The 27,742-nt window shown below is 39.2% G+C and overlaps 1 protein-coding gene and 1 pseudogene across 4 annotated transcripts in view; one reads left to right on the forward strand and one right to left on the reverse strand.

Moving 5' to 3' along the window:
• Positions 1–27,742, reverse strand: part of NRG3 (neuregulin 3) — a 1,476,607-nt gene that overhangs the window by 369,516 nt on the left and 1,079,349 nt on the right. The gene's annotated exons all lie outside the window — the stretch shown is intronic.
• Positions 17,693–18,007, forward strand: LOC126081647 (cAMP-regulated phosphoprotein 19-like; annotated as a pseudogene).

Genomic DNA, 27,742 nt, shown 5'->3' on the forward strand with positions numbered 1-27,742 from the left:
TGGGAAATACAGTCTAGAGACCTTGGGAAATACAGTCCTAGTAGAACAGAAGAAGGGCCACAGATGGGTCTAAGAGCAGACAGTTTATTGACCAGCAGTGCTGGGACCATGCACTCAACATATCCTATAAAAGACAATAAATATATGATTTATGAGTGTGTGTATAACATAAACACCATGCATGTTTTCACAAAAACAGCAGTAAAAGTCATATATTCACAATCATTTCAGATAATAGGGATCTTGCCAATGTACAATAACTATAAAAGTAAGCCTCCACATCATTCTTTATGAAGAATCTCCACTAGTTCCAATCCATGTCCCCACCTCAGACACTCTCACACTCATATACCTGCACGTGCCAGGCACAGGCATTCCCATCCACACTGCTCAAAGCACCCCAGGGGAAGTCTTTTCTCTGGGTATTCATTTCCTCCTTCAACAAGAGAATTAATCCTACTGGCCTGGTCCACAAAAGAGAGCCATGCCTACTAATTATTTAAAACTCATAAACTCTTTTGAAGATGAAAAGTGCCTCGTTTTCTTGTTCTGTTCCTTGGCTTCAAAAAAAAAAAATTACATTGTATAAAGGTTTCTGGTTTCTTGGGGATTTATTACCAGACCTCTGTCTAAAAAAAACCCATGCCTCAATTATAACTTGAATGACCTACTCTAAAACTTCCCAAGGCTATAACATAATTAGTCCATTTTATAATTAGCTCTTTAAAAAAACCCATTTGTCTGAAGTATATAAGAAGCGACTGGGGCCCCTAGAAGGAATCTACGTTATTTGATGTAGAAAAGCGAGAAGTTACATTTGTCAAGTACCTATAATTTTTCAGATCCTGTGCTAGACATTTCAGATAATTTCCTCTATATTCTACCCAGTCTTGTTAGGTCAACATTGTTTTATTTGTGGTTTCAAAGATTAGAAATAGAAGTTCAAAAATTCTAAGTAATCTGGTAAAGTCATAAAGGTAGTTAGACTTAAAGCTGGGATTTATGTCAAGGGCTTTCTGGCCATGACTTTTCTACACTCAATTTCTGAAGAGCAGCTCTGGCCTGAGATTATGTAACAACTTTATTTTACAAATGAATTAATATTTTTCTACAAACCAATGAAATGATTAGACTGTTGGAGAAGCAGATGATAACATAAATATTGTTTGCTTGTATAATAGTCGATCTTTAAAACCCACGATAACTCTTCAGTATCAGGAGAAAATTTATACAATACAAGCTCACAATTTAGAATTGAGCTTCGGAGGAACCAGACCCTTTACAGCTGTAGAGTTTACTTTATTTGTTGTTTTCAGTTGCCTTTGAGTCAGCTCAAATTCATGTCTATCTTATGTAAGCAGAACAAAATGTTGCCCGATCCTGCACCACCTTCACAGTTTTGGTATGTTTGAGCCCGTTGTCGCAGCTATTATATCAGTTCATCTCATGAAGGACTTCTCTTGTTTCCACTGACCCTCTGCTTTACCGAACATGCAGTCCTTTTCTAGCAATTGGTCTTTCCTGATGACCTGTAAGCGAGGTGAAGTTTCACTGTCCTTGCTTCTAAGGAATATTCTGGCTGTATTTCCTCCAAGACTAATATTCCGTTACACCTCTACATTTTTAAGGTATTATTTTTTTCTTCCTTTTGATTACTGCAACTCTAACTTCTGTGTGTTTTAAATAATTTTTAGTGTTTGGCCTTAAGTTTTTCCCACATTAATTAATGAAATGATTAGTAGAAGATTAATTCTAATTTTAAAGTATATAATCTCATAGTAACACATTTACTTTCACTAATTAAATAGAAATCATTTCTCTCAATAAAAATGGTGTTTTGAAATATTTGCTCCTTTTGAAATTATATCTTAATAAATATCACATAATTTTAAACACCTATAGTCTATTTTAGCTTTCAAAGCGTTTGCATTTCCTGTTACTTTGGATAAATTATTTTGGAGCCCAGTCATGAGTCATTCTGTAGAGATGCTTTAAATTATATACAAACACCTTTGCAATCAGTGATAATCAGTTTCCTCCTTAATGTGTTTCCATGATGTTATTAGACTGGAAATAGCTGTAGAGTATTAGAGTCACAGGGCCTGTGATTTCTTCCTAACAGCTTTCTGCAATAATTACAGGCACCTGTCATGAAGCGAAGCTGGATTCATTTTGGCTTGGACAAAGAAAAGTCAATTTCATCAGGTGTCACTGCCCTGACTTCAATTTTAGTTCTTATTAAGAGAACACTGTGAATCCTCCATATAGACACCTGTCTTACAGGACGTCTACAGGGCCAACGGTCATCTAGAAGGTGTGAATTCAGAACCTCAGTGCAATGCTTCTGCAGAGGACATATAAGTGATCTTTCTCTCTCACTCTTTAAGGTCCCTACCTGCCTTAACAAATTATGATCCTGAGATATTTAGAAATTTAGGAAGTCTTGTGTATGAGTACAGACAAATAAAATAAGTTTATGTATGAGTACAGACAAATAAAAATAAATCTATTGAAAGCTAATAAAGGGTCATGAGGAGTGGGTGCTTATGCAATATGTTTGCTTTGTCGCTGACACATGGCTGCTTCTGCAGCTGCTTGAAGCCTGTATCCTACCGTAGCATGCAAAGTTGTTTTATCAGAGGAATGCCCACCCACGTTTTCAGGAGAAATCATGAGAGCTGAAATCACTAGTGTTTTTCAGAAGCAAGAGTCAGCAGGTAGAATAACAAACAAATCTAAGCCATGGCAAACCTTAGTGTAGCCAGATTGATTTCCGATAATTATGAGGAGAGGTTGGTATGGTATAGAGATTCAGGTTTCAAAATATAATAAAATTTTTCACAGGGAAGTTCGTAGTGTTTCCTAACTCTTTAGTGATTCTATATTAAAAATAAATAAATCACGCCCAAAGCAGGGGCTTAATAAAGTATCTGTATTAGTATCATTATTTTGGACATCCTCAGGTCTTCTCGTACCCGGCATAGTAGGGAAACATTTCAGCTTCGTCATCCAAGAGGAATCTTCGTGGTTAAGGGTACTGTCTCCTGAATGGATCTAAGACCCTTCCAGTTGCTCAAGCCACAAGCCTTGGTGGACTCCTTGACTCCTTTCTTTCTCTCACTTCCCTTATCCAAGGCAGGAAATGTGCTAGGCTCTATCTCCAAACTGATATAAAACCTGACTATGTCTCCCAACACCACCACTACAGCCCCTGCCTGGGTTACAAGAATAGCTTCTTACCTGGTCTCCTTGCTTCATCCATGGGCCTTAACATCTATTCTCAACACAAAAGCCAGACGATCCTCTGAAAATGTAAGTCGGATCATTTAACTACTCAGAGCGACTCCCCAAGTCCCTCAAAGTAAAAGATTGCTTTTAATGATCAATAAGGCCCTCTTCTGGCCTCCTGCTATCTCTGTAACCTGTCTTTTATGATTCTCCTCCAACCTCCCCCTCTTACCGCTTGGCCCCCTCTATGTTTCTGAAACACATCAGGTCCACACTCTGCCTGAGGTGTTCGTCTTCTAGAGATCTTCATGGCAAGCTCCCTCAGGTCTTGCAAGTCTGTTCACACAGCACCTTCTCACCAAGCTTCATCTGCCCAACACAGTTGGCACTGAAACCAGTCTTACCAGCAGCCTCCAACCTCTCTGCCCCTGCCCTCCCTGATTTTTCAGTGTGTGCTTTTCAGAAACGTATTTCCTGAAAACTTGTTAAAGGTGCAGATTACCTGCACCCACCCCAGAATTATTGATTTAGAAACTCTTGGGGTGGAAAACAGAAAAATGTCATCTAAAAATTCCTCCAGGTGTGTCTGATACCCTAAGGTGTCATATTCACATCATAATACTTAAAGGGGACATGTTAGAAACCTTCTCTTTCAAATCAGAGACAAAACAGAATACTGGCTCTCAACATTTCAATTAGAAAGTTTAGTTTTGATTTTAATCAGCAAAATATAAATAGAAAAAGAAACATGGTATAATAAAGAAAAAAGATTTGTTATTTTTCAAAACCCGTGTAATTTTAGTTGCTGTTAGGTGCTGTCAAGTCAGTTCTGACTCATGCACAATACCTGTATCAAAAACCAAACTCCGGGGGCCAAGATGGCAGACTAGGTGGACGCTACCGCGGATCCCTCTTGCAACAAAGACTCGGAAAAACAAGTGAATCGATCACATACATAACAATCTACGAACTCTGAACAACAAACACAGATTTAGAGACAGAGAACAAACAAATACGGGGAGACAGCGATTGTTTTCAGAGCCAGAAGCCAGCGTACCAGGCAGGTGACCTTTGGAGCCCAATTTGGGGCAGAGCCCAGGGGGGCAGACGGCACAGACAAGGGGCCCAGCCCTAGCCCCCGAACTCATGCCGGGAGGGAGCCCAGCCGGTTGGCGCAGGCGGAGTGGCGGCGCAGCCAGTGGGAGAAGTCCCCGGGAGGCAGTGACTGGTCTTGGAGCGGGGAGAACAGCGTCCCAGCTGGGGAACCGTCCCGCCAGGAGTTTAGCGGGGAGCGGGCATGGCTCGACCGCAGGGACCAGCTACATTTCCCCGAATTGACCCCGGGGGGGCCCAGTCGTTCATACAGGCGGGCCCACTCAGTTCGTGCCAGTGGCGCGAAGCAGCGCACCGGAGGGAGAAGTTCCCGGGAGGAAGTGACTGGTCTCAGAGCAGGGAGAGCAGTGTCCCAGCCGGGAGCCGTCCCACCGGGATTTTGGCAGGCGTGGGCAGGGCGTGAGCACGGGGACCAACTACATTCCTCTGAATTGACCCGGGGGGGGGCCCAGCCATTCGTGTGGGAGGCGCCCACCTATTTCGCGCGAACGGCGCGGCGCGCCGGAGGGAGAAGTCCCTGGGAGGAAGTGACGGGTCTTGGAGTGGGGAGAGCAGCGTCCCAGCTGGGGAGCCATCCCGCCGGAATTTTGGCGGGTGCAGGCGGGGCATGAGCACGGGATCAGCTACATTTCCCTGAATTGACCCCGGGACAGTCCCAACCGGTTCGCGCAGGCCCAGCCGGTTCGCGCAGGCGGTGTGGCGGAGCAGCCAGTGGAAGAAGTCCCCGGGAGGAAGTGGCTGGTCTTGGAACAGGGAAAGCGGTGCCCCAGCCGGGACGTGCAGCCGCGACTCAGGCGCGGGGAACTGCTCCGCTCCCCTGAGCAGACCCCGGGGGGGGGACCCCACCCCACCCAGTTCGCGGGAGCGGCACGCAACACGGCTGGCGAGAGGGGGAGTTCCCGGGAGGCAGCGACTGATTTTGGAGACGGGAGTGCACCGTCCCAGTAGGAGAGCCTTAACCTTGGGGGTGGGACTGACAGCGGAGGATCTGACAGTGATGCCAGCGGGCAGAACCCCCGGGGGCAATCTCCACACAGCCAGTACATATAGGTGATGCGCCCCGTGGAAATCTCAGATATAAGAGTCATTCCAAGTAAGACAAACAACTCTGGCTATATTCTGAGGTGCTACACTCCTAGCTCTCTGATCCCTCCCCCATCCTCCCCAGGCGGCTCCATTAACATCCGAATAGCCTGAGCCAGAGGGAGAACTCTGATAGGGATCTGACTGCATTTTTTTTTAGCGGATTTTCTGGAAAAATTAGTTTCCCAGTGATGGCTCAGAGACAGCAGTCCATATCAAACCACATAAAGAAGCAGACCATGACAGCTTCTCCAACCCCCCAAACAAAAGAATCAAAATCTTTCCCAAATGAAGATACAATCCTGGAATTATCAGATACAGAATATAAAAAACTAATTTACAGAATGCTTCAAGACATCACAAATGAAATTAGGCAAACTGCAGAAAAAGCCAAGGAACACACTGATAAAACTGTTGAAGAACTCCAAAAGATTATTCAAGAACATAGTGGAAAAATTAATCAGTTGCAAGAATCCATAGAGAGACAGCATGTACAAATCCAAAAGATTAACAATAAAATTACAGAATTAGACAACGCAATAGGAAGTCAGAGGAGCAGACTCGAGCAATTACAATGCAGACTGGGACATCTGGAGGACCAGGGAATCAACACCAACATAGCTGAAAAAAAATCAGATAAAAGAATTAAAAAAAATGAAGAAACCCTAAGAATCATGTGGGACTCTATCAAGAAGGATAACTTGCGAGTGATTGGAGTCCCAGAACAGGGAGGGGGGACAGAAAACACAGAGAAAATAGTTGAAGAACTCCTGACACAAAACTTCCCTGACATCATGAAAGACGAAAGGATATCTATCCAAGATGCTCATCGAACCCCATTTAAGATTGATCCAAAAAGAAAAACACCAAGACATATTATCATCAAACTTGCCAAAACCAAAGATAAACAGAAAATTTTAAAAGCAGCCAGGGAGAAAAGAAAGGTTTCCTTCAAGGGAGAATCAATAAGAATAAGTTCAGACTACTCAGCAGAAACCATGCAGGCAAGAAGGGAATGGGACGACATATATAGAGCACTGAAGGAGAAAAACTGCCAACCAAGGATCATATATCTAGCAAAACTCTCTCTGAAATATGAAGGAGAAATTAAGATATTTACAGATAAACACAAGTTTAGAGAATTTGCAAAAACCAAACCAAGGATACAAGAAATGCTAAAGGAGATTGTTTGGTCAGATGACCAATAATATCAGATACCAGCACAATACAAGGTCACAAAACAGAACGTCCTGATATCAACTCAAATAGGGAAATCACAAAAACAAACAAATTAAGACTAATTCTAAAAAATAAATAAATAAACAAAATAATACACACAACAGGAAATCATGGAAATCAATACATAAACGATCACAATACTCAAAAAGAGGGACTAAATACAGGAGGCATTGAACTGCCACATGGAGAGTGACACAAGGTGATATAGAACGATACAAGTTAGGTTTTTACTTAGAAAAATAGGGGTAAATAATAAGGTAACCACAAAAAGGAATATCAATTCCATAACTCAAGAAAAAAGCCAAGAAAAACGTAAGGACTCAACAAACACAAAGTTAAACATTATGAAAACGAGGATCTCACAAGCTACTAAGAAAAACGTCTCAGCACAAAAAAGCATGTGGAAAAATGAAATGGCCAACAACACACATGAAAAGGCATCAAAATGACAGCACTAAAAACTTATTTATCTATAATTACGCTGAATGTAAATGGACTAAATGCACCAATAAAGAGACAGAGAGTCACGGACTGGATAAAGAAACACGATCCATCTATATGCTGCCTACAAGAGACACACCTTAGACTTAGAGACACAAACAAACTAAAACTCAAAGGATGGAAAAAATATATCAAGCAAACAATAAGCAAAAAAGAAGAGGAGTAGCAATATTAATTTCTGACAAAATAGACTTTAGACTTAAATTCACCACAAAGGATAAAGAAGGACACTATGTAATGATAAAAGGGACAATTGATCAGGAACACATAGCCATATTAAATATTTATGCACCCAATGACAGGGCTGCAAGATACATAAATCAAATTTTAGCAGAACTTAAAAGTGAGATAGACACCTCCACATTTATAGTAGGTGACTTCAACACACCACTTTCAGAGAAGGACAGGACATCCAGTAAGAAGCTCAACAGAGACACGGAAGACCTACTTACAACAATCAACCAACTCGACCTCATTGACTTATACAGAACTCTCCACCCAACTGCTGCAAAATATACTTTTTTTTCTAGTGCACATGGAACATTCTCTAGAATAGACCACATATTAGGTCATAAAACAAATCTTTGCAGAGTCCAAAACATCGAAATATTACAAAGCATCTTCTCAGACCACAAGGCAATGAAACTGGAGATCAATAACAGAAAAACTAGGGAAAAGAAATCAAATACTTGGAAAATGAACAATACCCTCCTGAAAAAAGACTGGGTTATAGAAGACATCAAGGAGGGGATAAGGAAATTCATAGAAAGCAACGAGAATGAAAATACTTCTTATCAAAACCTCTGGGACACAGCAAAAGCAGTGCTCAGAGGCCAATTTATATCGATAAATGCACACATACAAAAAGAAGAAAGAGCCAAAAGCAGAGAACTGTCCCTACAACTTGAACAAATAGAAAGTGAGCAACAAAAGAACCCATCAGGCACCAGAAGAAAACAAATAATAAAAATTAGAGCTGAACTAAATGAATTAGAGAACAGTAAAACAATTAAAAGAATTAACAAAGCCAAAAGCTGGTTCTTTGAAAAAATTAACAAAATTGATAAACCATTGGCTAGACTGACTAAAGAAATACAGGAAAGGAAACAAATAACCCGAATAAGAAACGAGAAGGACCACATCACAACAGAACCAAATGAAATTAAAAGAATCATTTCAGATTACTACGAAAAATTGTACTCTAACAAATTTGAAAACCTAGAAGAAATGGATAAATTCTTGGAAAAATACTACCTACCTAAACTAACACATTCAGAAGTAGAACAACTAAATAGACCCATAACAAAAAAAGAGATTGAAACGGTAATCAAAAAACTTCCAAGAAAAAAAAGTCCTGGCCCGGACGGCTTCACTGCAGAGTTCTACCAAACCTTCAGAGAAGACTTAACACCACTACTACTGAAGGTGTTTCAAAGCATAGAAAAAGACGGAATACTACCCAACTCATTCTATGAAGCTACCATCTCCCTGATACCAAAACCAGGTAAAGACATTACAAAAAAAGAAAATTATAGACCTATATCCCTCATGAACATAGATGCAAAAATCCTCAACAAAATTCTAGCCAATAGAATCCAACAACACATCAAAAAAAATAATTCACCCTGATCAAGTGGGATTTATACCAGGTATTCAAGGCTGGTTTAATATCAGAAAAACCATTAATGTAATCCATCACATAAATAAAACAAAAGACAAAAACCACATGATCTTATCAATAGATACAGAAAAAGCATTTGACAAAGTTCAACACCCATTTATGATAAAAACTCTTACCAAAATAGGAATTGAAGGAAAATTCCTCAACATAATAAAGGGCATCTATGCAAAGCCAACAGCCAATATCACTCTAAATGGAGAGAACCTGAAAGCATTTCCCTTGAGAACGGGTACCAGACAAGGATGCCCTTTATCACTGCTCTTATTCAACATCGTACTTGAAGTCCTAGCCAGGGCAATTAGGCTAGACAAAGAAATAAAGGGTATCCAGATTGGCAAGGAGGAAGTAAAGCTATCACTATTTGCAGATGACATGATCGTATACATGGAAAACCCTAAGAAATCCTCCAGAAAACTACTGAAACTAATAGAAGAGTTTGGCAGAGTCTCAGGTTATAAAATAAACATACAAAAATCACTTGGATTCCTCTACATCAACAAAAAGAACATCGAAGAGGAAATAACCAAATCAATACCATTCACAGTAGCCCCCAAGAAGATAAAATACTTAGGAATAAATCTTACCAAGGATGTAAAAGACCTATACAAAGAAAACTACAAAGCTCTACTACAAGAAATTAAAAAGGACATACTTAAGTGGAAAAACATACCCTGCTCATGGATAGGAAGACTTAACATGGTAAAAATGTCTATTCTACCGAAAGCCATCTATACATATAATGCACTTCCGATCCAAATTCCAATGTCATATTTTAAGGGGATAGAGAAACAAATCACCAATTTCATATGGAAGGGAAAGAACCCCCGGATAAGCAAAGCATTACTGAAAAAGAAGAAGAAAGTGGGAGGCCTCACTCTACCTGATTTCAGAAGCTATTATACAGCCACAGTAGTCAAAACAGCCTGGTACTGGTACAACAACAGGCACATAGACCAATGGAACAGAATTGAGAACCCAGATATAAATCCATCCATGTATGAGCAGCTGATATTTGACAAAGGACCAGTGTCAGTTAATTGGGGAAAAGATAGTCTTTTTAACAAATGGTGCTGGCATACCTGGATATCCATTTGCAAAAGAATGAAACAGGACCCATACCTCACACCATGCACAAAAACTAACTCCAAGTGGATCAAAGACCTAAACATAAAGACTAACACGATAAAGATCATGGAAGAAAAAATAGGGACAACCCTAGGAGCCCTAATACAGGGCATAAACAGAATACAAAACATTACCAAAAATGATGAAGAGAAACCCGATAACTGGGAGCTCCTAAAAATCAAACACCTATGCTCATCTAAAGACTTCACCAAAAGAGTAAAAAGACCTGCTACAGACTAGGAAAGAATATTCAGCTATGACATCTCAGACCAGCGCCTGATCTCTAAAATCTACATGATTCTGTCAAAACTCAACCACAAAAAGACAAACAACCCAATCAAGAAGTGGGCAAAGGATATGAACACACATTTCACTAAAGAAGATATTCAGGCAGCCAAGAGATACATGAGAAAATGCTCCCGATCATTAGCCATTAGAGAAATGCAAATTAAAACTACGATGAGATTCCATCTCACACCAACTAGACTGGCCCTAATCCAAAAAAACACAAAATAATAAATGTTGGAGAGGCTGCGGAGAGATTGGAACTCTTATACACTGCTGGTGGGAATGTAAAATGGTACAAACACTTTGGAAATCCATCTGGCGTTATCTTAAACAGTTAGAAATAGAACTACCATACAACCCAGAAATCCCACTCCTCGGAATATACCCTAGAGATACAAGAGCCTTCACACAAACAGATATATGCACACCCATGTTTATTGCAGCTCTGTTTACAATAGCAAAAAGCTGGAAGCAAACAAGGTGTCCGTCAACGGATGAATGGGTAAATAAATTGTGGTATATTCACACAATGGAATACTACGCATCGATAAAGAACAGTGACGAATCTCTGAAACATTTCATAACATGGAGGAATCTGGAAGGCATTATGCTGAGCGAAATGAGTCAGAGGCAAAAGGACAAATATTGTATAAGACCACTATTATAAGATCTTGAGAAATAGAAAAAACTGAGAAGAATACATACTTTTGAGGTTACGAAGGGGGGAGGGAGGGAGGGAGGGAGAGGGTTTTTTTATGGATCAATCAGTAGATAAGAACTGCTTTGGGTGAAGGGAAAGACAACACTCAATACAAGGAAGGTCAGCCCAACTGGACTGGACTAAAAGCAAAGAGGTTTCCAGGATAAAATGAATGCTTCAAAGGTCAGCGGAGCAGGGGCTGGGGTCTGGGGAACATGGTTTGAGGGGACTTCTAAGTCAATTGGCAAAATAATTCTATTATGAAAACATTCTGCATCCCACTTTGAAATGTGGCGTCTGGGGTCCTAAATGCTAACAAGCGGCCATCTAAGATGCATCAGTTGCTCTCGACCCACCTGGATCAAAGGAAAATGAAGAACACCAAGGTCACACGACAACTAAGAACCCAAGAGACAGAAAGGGCCACATGAACCAGAGACCTACATCATCCTGAGACCAGAAGAACTAGTTGGTGCCCAGCCACAATCGATGTCTGCCCTGTCAGGGAGCACAGCAGAGAACTCCTGAGTGAGCAGGAGATCAGTGGGATACAGACCCCAAATTCTCATAAAAAGACCATACTTAATGGTCTGACTGCGACTAGAGGAATCCCGGCGGCAAAGCTCCCCAGACCTTCTGTTGGCCCAGGACAGGAACCATCCCCGAAGACAACTCATCAGACATGAAAGGGACTGGTCAGTGGGGGGGAGAGAGATGCTGATGAAGAGTGAGCTAATTAAATCAGGTGGACACTGGAGAGTGTGTTGGCAACTCTTGACTGGAGGGGGGATGAGAAGATAGAGAGAGAGGGAAGATGGCAAAATTGGCACGAAAGGAGAGACTGAAAGGGCTGACTCAATAGGGGGAGAGTAAGTGGGAGAAGGGAGTAAGATGTATGTAAACTTACATGTGACAGAGTGATTGGAATTGTAAATGTTCGCTCGAAGCTTAATAAAAGTTAATTAAAAAAAAAAAAACCGAACTCCTAAAATTAATAATGAATGGTATCAATTTTGCTTGAGAGGACAGTATGCATAAAAATCAGCTACTTTTCTAAAACTTCAAAGCAAATATTAGAAAAAAATTTTTTAAGAACAAAATCACACTTAAAATGGCAGTAAAAATTACAAACTACCAGGTAATAAACTTAACCAATGAAACATAGGGTTATTTTGGAGAAAATTAAAAAGCTTTTTTTTTTTTTTATAAAAAGGATCTAAAAAAAAGATTAATATAAATTGATAAAAAGGGGGGAATATCATTTTCCTAAATGGAAGGATCATGATTATAAAGTCAGTCTACAAATTAAATGACTGTTTAAATTCCTGTATATCTGTGTATATACGTGGCTGATCTAAAATAATTTGGATAGAAAAGTAAGGGCTAAAAGTAATAAAAAAATAATACAACTTTTGACACATACAAGGTTGGGGGGACTTTCCCTACAAAATATAGACTAGCAATAAAGTCACTTTGAAATTGGTTATGCGATAAACAGATCAATGGTAAAGAGTAGAAATAATGGAACAATACCTACATATAAATATACAATAGCATATTACTCAAGTAGAATGAAGTCAGAGGGGAGAGAGAAAAAAAAAATCACAAATGGTCATAGGGCCACTGATCATACATGTAAAACAAAGAATTGAATTATGAGTTCACCACACACACACACACACACACACTTACAGGCACATTACATACTTAAATGTGAGAACAAAATGTAGAAGAAAATATAGCAAGAAGATATCTTGGCCAGGGGACAATTTATTAAATAAAACTCACATGGAAAAACAATCATGAATAAAATGAATCAATTCAATTTCTTAAAAAAAAAAAAAACTGGAAAATACACAAATGTATGGAAATTGAACAAATTACACGGAGTCAAGGAAGAAATCATAAGAGAAATAATCAATTTTATAAGGTCAAATGAAAATGAAACCACAATATACCAAAACTTATGGGATATAGCAAAGGTGTGTATATATAGACATATATCACTATAAAAATGTATAGTGATAAATACCTAAATGAAAAAAGAAGATATCAAATTAGCAGCCTAAATCAACAACTCCAGGAACTAGAAAGAGAAAAGCAAACTAAACCTAAACCTACTAGAAGAAAAGGATCAGAGTAGAAATAAACAAAATCAATAACAGAAAAATGACAATCAATAAAACAGGAAGTGTCTTTGAAAAAATCAGTAAAGCTGATAGCTTTTAGCTAGATTGACAAAGGAAAAAAAGAGAAAAGATGCAAATAATCAAAATAAGGAATGAAAGAGGGAACTTTACAACTGGCCTGACAGAAATAAAGACAATTGTGACAGAATATTATGAACAAGTATATGGCCAAAAACTGAATAACCTAGATGAAATGGACAAATCTCAGAAACACACAACCAACCCAAACCGACTCAGGAGGAAATAGAAGGTCTCAATAGGCTCATAAAAAATAAAGAGATTGAATCAGTGATCAAAAATTCCTCCCACACCCCCACCAAAAAAAAAAAGAAAGAAGGAAAATCCTGGACCAGAAAGCTTCACTGGAGATTTTTACCAAACATTTAGAGAAGAGTTGACACCAATATTGTTTAAATTCATCCAAATGATAGAGAAGGAAGGACTACTCCCTAATTCATTCTATGAAGCAAACATAATGCTGATATCAAAACCAGACAAAGATACCATAAGAAAACAAAACTACTGGCCAGTATCCCTTATGAATAAATCCTCAACAAAATACTAGTGAACAGAATCCAACAGCTTATTAAAAGAGTCATACACCATGACCAGGTGGAATTTATTCCAGGAATGCAGGGATAGTTCAACATTAGAAAATCGGTTGACATAATGTTCATCAATGGAACAGAGGAAAAGAACCACATGATCATTTCTGTGGATGCAGAAAAAGCATCTGATAAAATCCAACACCGTTTCTTGAAGAAAACCCTAACAAAGTTTGGAATAGAAGGGAAATTATCTAATATGACTCAGGGCATCTATGCAAAACCAACAGCCAACAACATACTTAATGGAGGAAGACTGAGAGCTTCCCCTTGAAACCAGCAACAAGACAAGGTTTCCCACTCTCACCACTTCTATTCAATATTTTATTAGGACAATAAGACAAGAGAAAGAAATAAAAGGTATCCAGATTTGAAAAGAAGAAGTAAACTTACTTCTATTCACAGATGATATGATCCTATATATAGGAAATCCCAGAGTAGACAAGAAAACTTCTAGAGCTAATGGGGGAATTTAACAAACTCTCAGGGTACAAGGTCAACAAATAAAAATCAGTTGGATTTCTATACACCAGCGATGAGAAATCTGAAAGGGAAATTAGGGAAACAATTCCATTTATAATACCATGTAAGAGAATAAAATACTTAGGAACAAATCTAACCAAGGACATGAAGGACTTAGAAAATGAAAATCACTGCTGAAATAGATTAAAGAGGACTTCAATAAATGGAAAGATATTCCATATTCATTGACTGGAAAACTTGACATTTTTAAGATGTCAACAATACCCAAAGTAATGTATAGATTTAATACAATTCCAATCAAAATTCCAACAGCCTTCTTTACAAAAATAGAAAAACCTATCCTCAACTTTATGTGGAATGGAAACAGGCCCTGAATAGCTAAAGCAATGTTGAAAGAGAAGAACAAAGTACGAGGGCTCACACGTCCTGATTTTAAAACATAAAGTAGAGGTACAGTAATCAAAACAGCATGGTACTGGTATAACGATAGACACATAGACCAATGGAATAAAATTGATAGTCAAGAAATAAACTCACACATCTATGGACAATTGATTTTTGATGGGGTGTTAAGTCCATTAGATGGGGGAAAAAGGGCCTCTTTAATAAATGGTGCTGGGAAAATTGGATTTCCACATGCAGAAAAACAGAACCCATGTCTCACATCATACACAAAAACAAATTCAAAATGAATTAAAGACCTAAATGTGCAAACTAAAATCACAAAATTCTTAGAAGAAAAAGCAGGGGCAATACTTTCAGGCCTAACTTTTAACAATGGATTTTCTAATTTAATAACAGAACACTAACAAGAAAAGACAAAATAAATGGGATCTCAAAAAAATTAAAACCTTTTGTTCATCAAAAGGCTTTAACAAAAAAGTGAAAAGCTACCTATTGGGAGAATATCTTTGGAAACCATATATCCAACAAGAATTTAATAACCAAAATATGTATAAAACTTCAACAGCTTAACAACAAAAAGACAAAAAACCCAGTCATAAAATGGGTAAACAACTTGAATAGACAGTTCACCAAAAAGGAAATTCAAATTGCCAACAAACACATGAAAAGAAGCTCGGTGTTAACATCTATGAAAAAAAAAAAAAAAGAAAAAAAATTTTTTTTCTTTTTTTTTTTGAGAGAGGTTTAAATCAAAACCACAGCGAGATACTATTTCACTCCCAGTAGGATGGCTGAGATTTAAAAAAAAAAAAATCAGAATATAACAAATGCTAGCGAGAACGTGGGGAAGTGAGAACTCTTACCCGTTGCTGGTGGGAAAGCAAAATGCTACAGTCGTTGTGGGAAACAGTGTGGCAATTCCTTAAAAAACCAAAAATAGAACCACCATATATCCAGCAGTTCCACTCCTAGGTACTTACCCAAAAGACTTGAAAACAGACTCAAATAGCGACTTGTACACCAACGCTCATTGCTGCACTATTTACAATACCTAAAAGGTGGGAAACAACCTAAATGCTCATCAACAGATGAATAAATAAACAAAACGTAGTGCATACATACAAGGTTGTAGTACTCAGCCAGTAGGAGAAATGAAGTCCTGACACCTGCTACAATATGGATGCAGCTTAGACACTATGCTGCGTGAAATCAGTCAATCACAAAAGGACAAATACTGAATGACCTCACTTACATAAAAAGACCAGAAAAGCAAATGTATAGAGAACAAAGGTTGTTAGTGGTTACCAGCCACAGGAGGAAGGGGAAGTAGGGGAGTTAATGGTGATAGAAAAATTGCATTGAGGGTAGTATTGCAAAGCTGATTGTTGTAGTTGCTGTCAATAAATTGTACACCTGTAAAAAATTGAATTGGCAAAAGTTGTGCGATAGATATATTTATTACAATGACAGAAAAATTTTTAAAAACTGCAGCTTCTGAAGGTGCTTATGTACAACCAAAAACCTCATGGGATTTGGTTTCTCCGTTTGGAGGTTTAGGATCATGGTTGCATGCACTGTCCCAGGTAATCGGTCTAATAATGCATTTAGTGTTTCTGTTCTACGTCCTAGTTTGTTTTGTAGTCACCTGGGACTTTAAAGCTTGGAAGCAGCCTTCCAAGGCAAAAAAAAATTGGTCTCTATTCACCTGGAACAACAGAGGAAGAAAAAGAGTCAGGAATAGGAGGAGGATGTGAAATGTGTGGCTAATTGCCTCCGTGAACAATTCCCTCCTTTGGCTTGAAACCAGGAGAACAAGACAGTGCCTGGCTACCACTACCGAACTTTTTGAACAATCTGAACACACAGAAGAGTTCTGATCAAAATGGAGAATATGCAGAACAGAATTTAAAATTCTAATGGACTCCTGACTTCCTGGAGCCATGAAGTTTGGATGGAGCCCTGAAACTATTGCCCTGAAATAATCTTTAAACCTTAAACCAGAAATATCTCCTAAAGTCTTCTTAAAACCAAACAATAGTTTAGCTTAAAGTAGTAAAAAATGTCTGCCTTGATCCTTATGCTCTTTTTAGAAGTATCTATATGAGATTCCGTGGAAAACAAGGCCTGGCGATCTGCTTAGGTTAAAATAAGTACATTAAAACCCTATGGAGTAGTTCTACTTCGGAATTGTCTCAGTAGCAACCGACAACAACAGAAGCTCCACAGAGGCGATACTCAGGGTCAGTGGGAAAAGAAAAGACTTCTTAACAATCAGATGTTAAAATGTTATATATGAAAAAACAAAATATACTAAGAAAAAAAAATTCTATGGGATCAAATTAACAACAGCAACTTGAAAGATTAGATAGGAATCTTTGGGGCAGTATATTTATGTTAATGAAGGGGAAGAACTCAGAGAAGGAGGGTGAGAATGTCTGCACAACTCAAAGAATGCAATCAATGTCACTGAATGGTACATGTAGAAACAGTCGAATTGGTATATATTTTAACGTGTTTATTCTCAACAAGCGTTCATTCCCCTTGCCATAGCAACCCTGTAGGACAAAGTAGAGCTGCCCCCCAGGGTTTCCAAGGAGCAGCTGGTGGATTTGAACTGCCAGTATTTCAGTTAGAAGCCTGAGCTCTTAACCACTGTGACACCACAGCTCCTTCTCAACAACAACAACAACAACAAAAAGTTGCAGTTAAAATCCTGACTTCTGGCAAAACCATGTGTTACAGAGTAGAACGAGCTCCACAGGGTTTTCTTGGTTGGAATCTTTCCAAAAGCAGACCACCAATGATTACTTTCATTGTGCCACTGATTCCAAAATCAATAAGAAATAAAAGAAGCAGAAAAAGAAGCAAAGGATATTAGCAAGCAAATCACAAAAAGATATTGAAATGCCTTTCCATCCCCCTATCCCAAAGAAAACCAAAAAACAAAAATGAAATAAACAAAGGGAAAATAGGAAAGATGTTCTTTAATAACGATAACAACAGGCAGAGCCAGAGAAGTGGAGTTAGAGGGAACACTGCGTCAGGAGAAATCCTGGAGTCGGCCTCCACGGAGCAGCAGAAGAAAATGGAAGATAAAATACAAGCCCAGAGAAAGCTGAAGAAGTAATATTAAAAGAAAGGTATCCTTGCCTGGGACAAAAGCCTGGAGGTTCAGATTTCTTAAGGAAAGAATCGTGGAAAGGGCAAAAATATTTTGATTCTGGAGATTACACCATAGCTAAAGCCAAAATGAAGAGCAAGCAGCGTCCTACTGCAGCCCTTGATAAGGTTGCTGGTGACCACATCCCACTCCACAGGACCTTCTCGATGGAAACCATCCCTTATTGCTAGCAAGCTGACTGGGTGATTAAAAGGGCTGAACTTCATGAATCTTCTAATTCGTACAGAAATCATTCTGCTCCAAGTAATTAGTTATGGTGGTTAAAATATTAAAAGAGAAATCAATGAAATGGCACAGCTCAAAAACAAGGTACACAGCCCTGAAGACCGAAACAAAATAGAAACCCCAAATAATAAGTGGCTCTGAAACCATGGACTCGACAGGCCCGGGATCTAGAGTTGGGCATTGGCTCTTGGATTTCAGCTCCTTCAGGAGAAAAGAGGACTAAAACAGAAGACAGGGCTGGTATGTGGTCTTCCGAGCCGCCCCTCACCTTTGCCACATCTCCAGTGAAAAGAAGTTTAAAAATGGCTGGGGAAAAAGAGAGAGAGAGAAAGGACTGCAGTCACAGCTGTAGAGCAGAACAATGCAACAGAACGTTCTGCCAGATGGAAAAGAGCTGCCCATTAGAGGAGCATTAGCCACGCTTGGCTAGTGTGACTAAGAAACTGCATTGTTACTTTTATTTAATTGATTGTAAGTTAAATTTAAAGAAGCCTTGATTGCACAGTGGTTAGATACTCGGCTGCTAACTAAAAGGTCAGTGATTCGAACCCACCAGCCCTCCGTGGAGAAAGATGGGAGAGTCTTCTCCCACAAAGATTACAGCCTTGGAAACCATATGGGGCAGTTCTACTCTGTCCTACATGGTTGCTATGTGTTGGAATTGACTTGTTGGCAACATGTTTAAAGTTAAATTTAAAAAGCCACAAGTGTCTAATGGCTGCCTGATTGGACAACCTGACTCTAATCAACCTAAAAGCCTAGGGATTAGGGAGGAGACAGACAGCCTGTTCCATTGATTAAGGACTCCTGCTGGTTCTGGGACTCGGTGAACTATCCCAGATATCAGCACATTTTAATCCCTAGCTCTGAATTGCACGCTAAGAGGGCCTGAAGTCAACTGCCAACAGCAGTACAGAAAGACAGACGTCAAGGAAAGTAGACAGGGAGAGGAAGAAGGCAGGAAGAGGGAGAAAGAAGGAAACAAAACAAAAAATCCTCCCATCAAAATGAGAGAATTCAAAATTCAAAAACTAATGAAGAAATTAAATCCTATAAAAGACAGACAAGAAAATTCACTCTAGTTAATATTAACTTTATGAAACCATTTGACAAATGTTTTCAAATGTGATTAAAATACTCAATAAGAATTAAAATTAAAAAAATATATAAGATAAAAGCAGCCAACAATTAAACTCTTGTTTTATAAAAATAATCAATTAGAAGGTATAGGAATACGAAAATAAAAATCAGGTAAAGAAAAAGTACAATAGTTGGGATAAGCTCTTGATTAGACACAATTAAAGGACATACTAATTAACTGAGAGATAGACTTGGGAAAACTCACCCAGAATGAAACCCAGAGAGTCAAAGGGAAAAGTCATATAAAAGTGTATTAAAAACTTGTAGGATAGATGGAGATGCTCCAACCTAGGGATGAAAATAATTCCAGACAAATAGAATAGGGGGGATAGCAGAAAGGCAGTTTTTGAAAAAGTTATTCATTGTTAGCTCTTGGCAAATCTCTTGTGATTCATGGCTAACAATTATCCATTTGAAGAAAGATATGAGTTCTCCAGTAAAAAACCACACTAGAATACATATACATACATATAGTTTAAATAAAATAAATAAATCCACAACTAGATCTATAGATTTATTGCAATTCTGATCCAAAGTCCAATGACATTCTTTAATGAGATGGAGAAACAAATCACCAACTTCATATGGGAGTGAAAGAGGCCCTGGATAAGTACAGCAGTACTGAAAAAGAAGAACAAAGTGGGAGGCCTCACTCTACCTGATTTAAGAACCTATTATACCACCACAGTAGTCAAAACAGCCTGGTGCTGGTACAACAACAGATACACAGACCAATGGAACAGAATTGAGAATCCAGATATAAATCTAACCACATATGAGCAGTTGATATTTGACAAGGCCCCAAATCAGTTACATGGGGAAAAGACACTCTTTTTAACAAATGGTTTTGGCATAACTGGATATCTACCTGCAAAAAAGTGAAACAAGCCTCATACCTCACACTATGCACAAAAATGAACTCACAATGGATCAAAGACCTAAACATAAAATCTAAAACGATAAAGATCATGGAAGAAAAAATAGGGACAATGTTAGGAGCCCTATTACATGGCATAAACAGTATACAAAACATTACTAACAATGCAAAAGAAAAAGTAGATAACTGTGAGCTCCTAAAAATCAAACACCTGTGCTCATCCAAAGACTTCACCAAAAGAGTAAAAAGATTACCTTCAGAGTGGAAAAAAGTTTTTGGTTAGGACATTTCTGATCAGTACCTGATCTCTAAAATCTACATGGTACTGCAAAAACTCAACTACAAAAAGACAAATAACCCAATTAAAAAATGGGCAAAAAATATAAACAGACACTTCAATAAAGAAGACATTCAGGTAGCTAACAGACACATGAGGAAATGGTCACGATCATTAGCTGTTAGAGAAATGCAAATCAAAACTACAATGAGATTCTATCTCATTCCAACAAAAAAAAAAAAAAATTTTTTTTTTTTTTTTTAAAAGCTGGCATTAATCCAAAAAACACAAAATAGTAAATGTTGGAGAGGTTATGGAGAGACTGGAACACATATACACTGCTAGTGGGAATATAAAATGCTATAACCACTTTGGAAATCGATTTGGTGCTTCCTTAAAAAAGCTAGAAATAGATCTACCATGTTGTTGTTGTTGTTGTTAGGTGCCATCGAGTCGGTTCCGACTCATAGCGACCCTGTGGACAACAGAACGAAACACTGCCCAGTCCTGTGCCATCTTTACAATCGTTGTTATGCTTGAGCTCATTGTTCCAGCCACTGTGTCAATCTACCTCCTTGAGGCTCTTCCTTTTTTCCGCTGACCCTGTACTTTGCCAAGCATGATGTCCTTCTCCGGGGACTGATCCCTCCTGACAATATGTCCAAAGTATGTAAAATGCAGTCTCGCCATCCTTGCTTCTGAGGAGCATTCTGGTTGTACTTCTTCTAAGACAGATTTGTTCATTTTTTTGGCAGTCCATGGTATATTCAATATTCTTCGCCAACACCACAATTCAAAGGCGTCAACTCTTCTTCAGTCTTCCTTATTCATTGTCCAGCTTTCACATGCATATAATATGATTGAAACTACCATGGCTTGGGTCAGGCGCACCTTAGTCTTCAGGGTGACATCTTTGCTCTTCAACACTTTGAAGAGGTCCTTTGCAGCAGATTTGCCCAATGCAATGCATCTTTTGATTTCTTGACTGCTGCTTTCATGGCTGTTGATTGTGGATCCAAGTAAAATGGAATCCTTGACAACATTAATCTTTTCTCTGTTTATCATGATATTGCTCATCGGTCCAGTTGTGAGGATTTTTGTCTTCTTTATGTTGAGAACTACCATACAATCCATGAATCCTACTCCTTGGAATATATCCTAGAGAAATAAGAGTGTTTACACAAACAGATATATGCACACCCATGTTCATTGCAGCACTGTTTACAATAACAAAAAGTTGGAAGCAACCAAGGTGCCCATCAATGGATGAATGGATAAATAAATTATGGTATACTCACACAATGGAATACTATGCCTCAGTAAAGAACAGTGATGAATCTGTGAAACATTTCATAACATGGAGAAATCTGGAAGGCATTATGCCTAGTGAAATTAGTCAGTTGCAAAAGGACAAATAGTGTATAAGACCACTATTATAAGAACTCAAGAAATAGTTTAAACAGAGAAGAAAATATTCTTTCATGGTTACAAGAGGGAGTAGGTAGGGAGGGAGGGAGAGGGATATTCACTAATTAGATATTAGATAAGAACTACTTTAGGAAAAGGGAAAGATAACATACAATACAGGCGAGGTCAGCACAACTGGACTAAACTAAAAGCAAAGAAGTTTCCTGAATAAACTAAATGCTTCAAAGGCCAGTGTAGCAGGGGCAGAGGTTTGGGGACCACGGTTTCAGGGGACATCTAAGTCAATTGGCATAATAAACCTATTAAGAAAACATTCGGCACCCCACTTTGGAGAGTGGTGTCTTGGGTCTTAAACTCTAGCAAGCAGCCATCTAAGATGCATCAATTGGTCTCAACCCACCTGGAACAAAGGAGAATGAAGAACATCAAGGACACAAGGTAATTATGAGCCCAAGAGGCAGAAAGGGCCACATAAACCAGAGACTACATCACCCTGAGACCAGAAGAACTAGGTGGTGCCTGGCTACAACTGATGACTGCGCTGACAGGGAACAAAACAGAGAACCCCTGAGGGAGCAGGAGAACAGTGGGATGCAGACCCCAAATTCTCATAAAAAGACCAGACTTAATGGTCTGACTGAGACTAGAAGGACCCCAGTGGTCATGGCCTCCGGACCTTCTGTTAGCCCAAGACAGGAACCATTCCCAAAGCCAACTCTTCAGACAGGGATTTGACTGGACAATGGGATAGAAAAAGATGCTGATGAAGAATGAGCTTCTTGGATCAAGTAGACACTTGAGACTATGTTTGCATCTCCTATCTGGAGGAGAGATGGGAGGGCAGAAGGGGTCAGAAGCTGACAGAATGGACATGAGCAGAGAGAGTGGAGGGAAGGAGCAGGCTGTCTCATTAGGGGGAGAGCAATTAGGAGTATAAGCAAAGTGTATATAAGTTTTTGTATGAGGGACTGACTTGATTTGTAAACTTTCACTTAAAGCACAATAAAAATTTTTTTAAAAATTGCTGCATTCAGAAGACATAATCAAGAAGGACATGGAAATAATGTATACAGTGTCTTCATATTCCAGAACGCTAACTAGGCAATCATCTTGGGTTTTTTTTCAAATTTTTTATGTTCCCTTGAAGATTTTAGTATGCCCTTTTAAGGATGCTCAACTTCTGTTCTCCTAGCTTCCAGGTGGCACCCATCAGGGGCAGCATTTAACACTGCTACTTAAATTAGCCTTGGTGGTGCAAATGGTTAACACACTGGTCTGTTCACTGAAAGATTGGAGGTTTGAGTCCACCCAGAGGCACCTAAGAAGAAAGGCCTGGTGATCTAGTTCCCCAAAAATTAGCCATTGAAAACCCTATGGAATACTGTTCTACTCTGACACACATGGGGTGTCGACTAGAGGGCAACTGGACTGGCTTACTATTGTCACAAATCCCTGAACTGTGCCAAAATGCAAAGAGTAGAGATCAGTTGCTTAGATTAAGAAAAAAGAGATATAAAGGGAGTAGACTGTCCAGGGTATGGGGTAGAGGGCATAGGAGTCAGGTACCAGTTGTCCCTGTGGCTAAGTGTTCAGAGGTAGACCTCCAGGGAGTCCAAAATTCTACATATGAACCTGGACTTCCATATCATTTATCAGGGTAGGAGAAAAGAGTATTTCATTTGATAGTTTTTACTTTGATTAATAACATTTTGGTATTTTAATATATGGTGGGTCTTGGGCCTCTATGGTTGCCCTAGGCTGGTCTGTAAAAAATATTAGGAATGAAATTGGACACAGCCTCCATATAAGTAGGTAGATGATGTCACCTGGAGGTCCATCTCTAGGAAAAGTGAGTGTGAAATTGACAAGTAAAATTGGGACTCCATGATGCAAATGCCAAAGTAAGAAATGGGTCAACGTGAGAGGGTCATTTGAAAATATTTTTCTTCCTGGGTAGAGCTGCCTTTTCTTTTGTCTGCCTTTCATATGGATGTTAGGGATGCAGGTTGCCTCCAAGTTTGCTTTGTTCTACCTCAGATAACAAATCAATATTATAAGCCCTCCTCAGGAGCATTGGCTAATTTCTTTTGAAAGCAGAGTTCAGGAGGGTGTTAAGCTTGGGAGGCAATACTGATGGGCCCTATAGCTGGAACGGGGAAGGGAATGAATAGGGTAGTTAATGAAGAGCAACAGGCCAGCCAAACTTAAGGCACTTCTTCATCTAATTACCAGTAGGTCTTTAGCTTGTATCAAAATCCCCTGGTTGTCGTTGTTGCTAGTTAGTTGCCATCAAGTTGGCTCTGATCCATGGTGTACAACAGAATGACAAGCTGCCTTGTCCTGCCTGGATCTTCATGGTGGACAGATCTCAGCAAAGCTTCCAGATGAAGAAAGACCAGAAAGAAAGAACTGGTGGCTATCTACTTCTGTAAATGAGCCAGTGAAAACCCTATGGATTGCAACAGAAAATTGCCCAATGTAATGCTGGAAGATAAGTCCCCTAGGTTGGAATTCTCTGGAGGGCTTGTAAAATCACATATTGTAGGACTACACACCCAGAGAGCCTCTGATCGAGACCCTTGCTACTCAAAGCAAGATTCAAGGACCAGCAGCAGTAGCCTGGCAAGAAATGCAGACTTTTGGTCTCCCCCACCCCAGACCTTTCAACCAGACTCTGCACTTTAAAAGGGTACCCATGTGATTTGTTTGCACGTTAAATTTTAGACACCAAGCCCTGAGAGCCTTTTCCTGTGATGTACGTTTGTCAATCATGAAATTAAATACCACAGAGCCTGCCTTTCTTTTTACTGCAGTACTCTCCTAAATGCAAATTATGGTTTCCAACACATTCCTTTCTCCAATAAACCAACTCCATATGCATTGTAAGTTCAGGATTCTCTGTCCAATAATTGGCACCCCTGCTTATTTGTGAGCACTATTATCAATTAAAAAAAGAAAAAAAACTTTGCTATCAAGTAGATTCCAACTCAAAGCAGTATTGTATAGGGCAAAATAGGACTACCCCACAGGGTTTTCAAGGAGCAGCTGGTGGATTTGAACTGCCAACCTTTTGGTTAGCAGCCAAGCTCTTAACCAACTGCATCACCAAGGGTTCCTTTTTTGGACCTCTGATAGAGCAGTACTTAAGCATTCAGCTGCTAACCAAAAGGTCAGCAATTTGAATCCACCAGCTACTTCTCAGAAACCCTATGGGGCAGTTCTGCTCTGTCTTATAGGGTTGCTATGAGTCAGAATCGACTCAATGACAAAGGATTTTTTTTCATTATCAATTTATTCTTTTTTTTTGTATTATTTCTATCATTCAGTGATTTGGGTGGAATGGGGGCAGGATAGAAAAGTCCTCAATTCGCATTTTTGATGTAATATTCTGAGCACTTCAAACAAGTGTATAATTGAATTATGTATAAAAAATCCCACTGCTATCGAGTCTATTCCAACACATAGTGACCTCTGTAGGACAGAGTAGAATTCTCCCATAGGGTTTCCAAAGAGCAGCTGGTGGATTCGAGCTGCTGAACTTTTGGATAGCACCTGAGCTCTTAGTCAGTGTGGCTGCTGGGATTCCACTGAATTATGTGTAATTGAATTCAATTGAATAGTAGACTTATAAATTGAGTTATGTCTTAAATACAAATATTTTAAAAATATATGGATGAGTGATTATTTAAGAATGAACAAGTTGAAAACACCATTGAGAATAATTATGAAGTAATGTTTGCAAAACCTTGGAAAATGAGAGAGCTGACAATATACTGGAGGTAGACAAATGTTCTTATTTCAGAGAGATGAAAACAAGCTTGTATAAATAAGAAGTGTTATGAAACTAAGAAGATTTAATGCAAAGTTCCTTCATGGGTTGGAATAGCAAGACAAGACAAATTAATACAAGTTTCTTCTGTGGTAGCATCATTAGAATAGCAAACTAGAAGCATGACATAGCTACACTGTTTCTTGATGTTTAACAGAGCATCTGATGTCCTCCTGGGCAAGGTAGAAGAATATGATACAGTCTGCTGGATGTATAGTTGGAGCAGCCATCCACCATGCCTCAGAAGTGCTAACTAATAACAGGTTGGACAGAAGCCTCGAGCAGTGTGCAGTAGGTTCACCCTTGTGCTGTCCTTCCCAACCTGTGTATCAGTGTCTGGGATAAAGGCCTGGATACTTTTTTAAAAATCACATATAATCAGGAAAATTCAATTATGTAAAGGTAGGATGGAGGACTTTTTTTTTTTTTGAGTAGAAGTTTGTATGTAGAAGTCTTGGGTTCATTTAATTGTTGTTGTTGTTGTTAGGTGCCGTTGAGTCAGTTCCGACTCATAGCGACCCTATCCATAACAGAATGAAACACTGCCTGGTCCTGAGCCATCCTTACAATCGTTGTTATGCTTGAGCTCATTGTTCCAGCCACTGTGTCAATCCACCTAGTTGAGGGTCTTCCTCTTTTCCGATGACCCTGTACTTTGCCAAGCATGATGTCCTTCTCCAGAGACTGATCCACCCTGACAACATGTGCAAACTATGTAAGATGCAGTCTCACCATCCTTGCTTCTAAGGAGCATTCTGGTTGTACTTCTTCCAAGACAGATTTGTTCGTTCTTTTGGCAGTCCATGGTATATTCAATATTCTTCGCCAACGCCACAATTCAAAGGCATCAACCCTTCTTCGGTCTTCCTTATTCATTGTCCAGCTTTCTTTCACATGCATATGATGCGATTGAAAATACCATGGCTTGGGTCAGGCGCACCTTAGTCTTCAGGGTGACATCTTTGCTCTTCAACACCTTGAAGAGGTCCTTTGCAGCAGATTTGCCCAATGCAATGCGTCTTTTGATTTCTTGACTGCTGCTTCCATGGCTGTTGATTGTGGATCCAAGTAAAATGAAACCCTTGACAACTTCAGTCTTTTCTACATTTATCATGATATTGCTCATCGGTCCAGTTGTGAGGATTTTTGTTTTCTTTATGTTGAGGCGCAATGCATACTGAAGGCTGTGGTCTTTGATCTTCATCAGTAAGTGCTTCAAGTATTCTTCACATTCAGCAAGCAAGGTTGTGTCATCTGCATAACGCAGGTTGTTAATGAGTCTTCCTCCAATCCTGATGCCCCATTCTTCTTCATATAGTCGAGCTTCTTGGATTATTTGCTCAGTATACAGATTGAATAGGTATGGTGAAAGAATACAACCCTGACACACACCTTTCCTGACTTTAAACCACTCAATATCCCCTTGTTCTGTCTGAACAGCTGCCTCTTGATCTATGTAAAGGTTCCTCATGAGCACAATTAACTGTTCTGGAATTCCCATTCTTCACTATGTTATCTATAGTTTGTTATGATCCACACAGTTGAATGCCTTTGTATAGTCAATAAAACACAGGTAAACATCCTTCTGGTATTCTCTGCTTTCAGCCAGGATCCACCTGACATCAGCAGTGATATCCCTGGTTCCACGTCCTTTTCTGAAACTGGCCTGAATTTCTGGCGTTCCCTGTCAATATACTGCTGCAGCCATTTTTGAATGATCTTCAGCAAATTTTTGCTTGCTTGTGATATTAATGATATTGTTCTAAAATTTCCACATTAGGTTGGATCACCTTTCTTGGGAATAGGCATAAATATGGACCTCTTCCAGTCAGTTGGGTTCATTTAATAGCACATAGCATATAAATCCTAGAAGTTTGTGAAAACAATTTAAAAGACAGCTTAGTTGATATTAAGATAAATATGTTTTCTAATTGATGATGGTGGTATGGGTAAGGTCACTGTGGATTGATTAACAAACTATTGGAGGCCAGAACAGAGCTATGATATTCAGATCCCAACCAGAGAAAGACTAATGTGTCTAGTGGTCCTAATCCTCTTATGATGACCTGGCATGATAAACATGTATTTTTCATCGGAACAATTAGGCTTTGTTCAGTGACTGTCCCTGCCTAGAGAGTTGGGCCA

The sequence above is a fragment of the Elephas maximus genome, chromosome 8 (genome assembly GCF_024166365.1).
Source record: "Elephas maximus indicus isolate mEleMax1 chromosome 8, mEleMax1 primary haplotype, whole genome shotgun sequence".
NCBI classification, from domain to species: Eukaryota; Metazoa; Chordata; class Mammalia; order Proboscidea; family Elephantidae; genus Elephas; species Elephas maximus.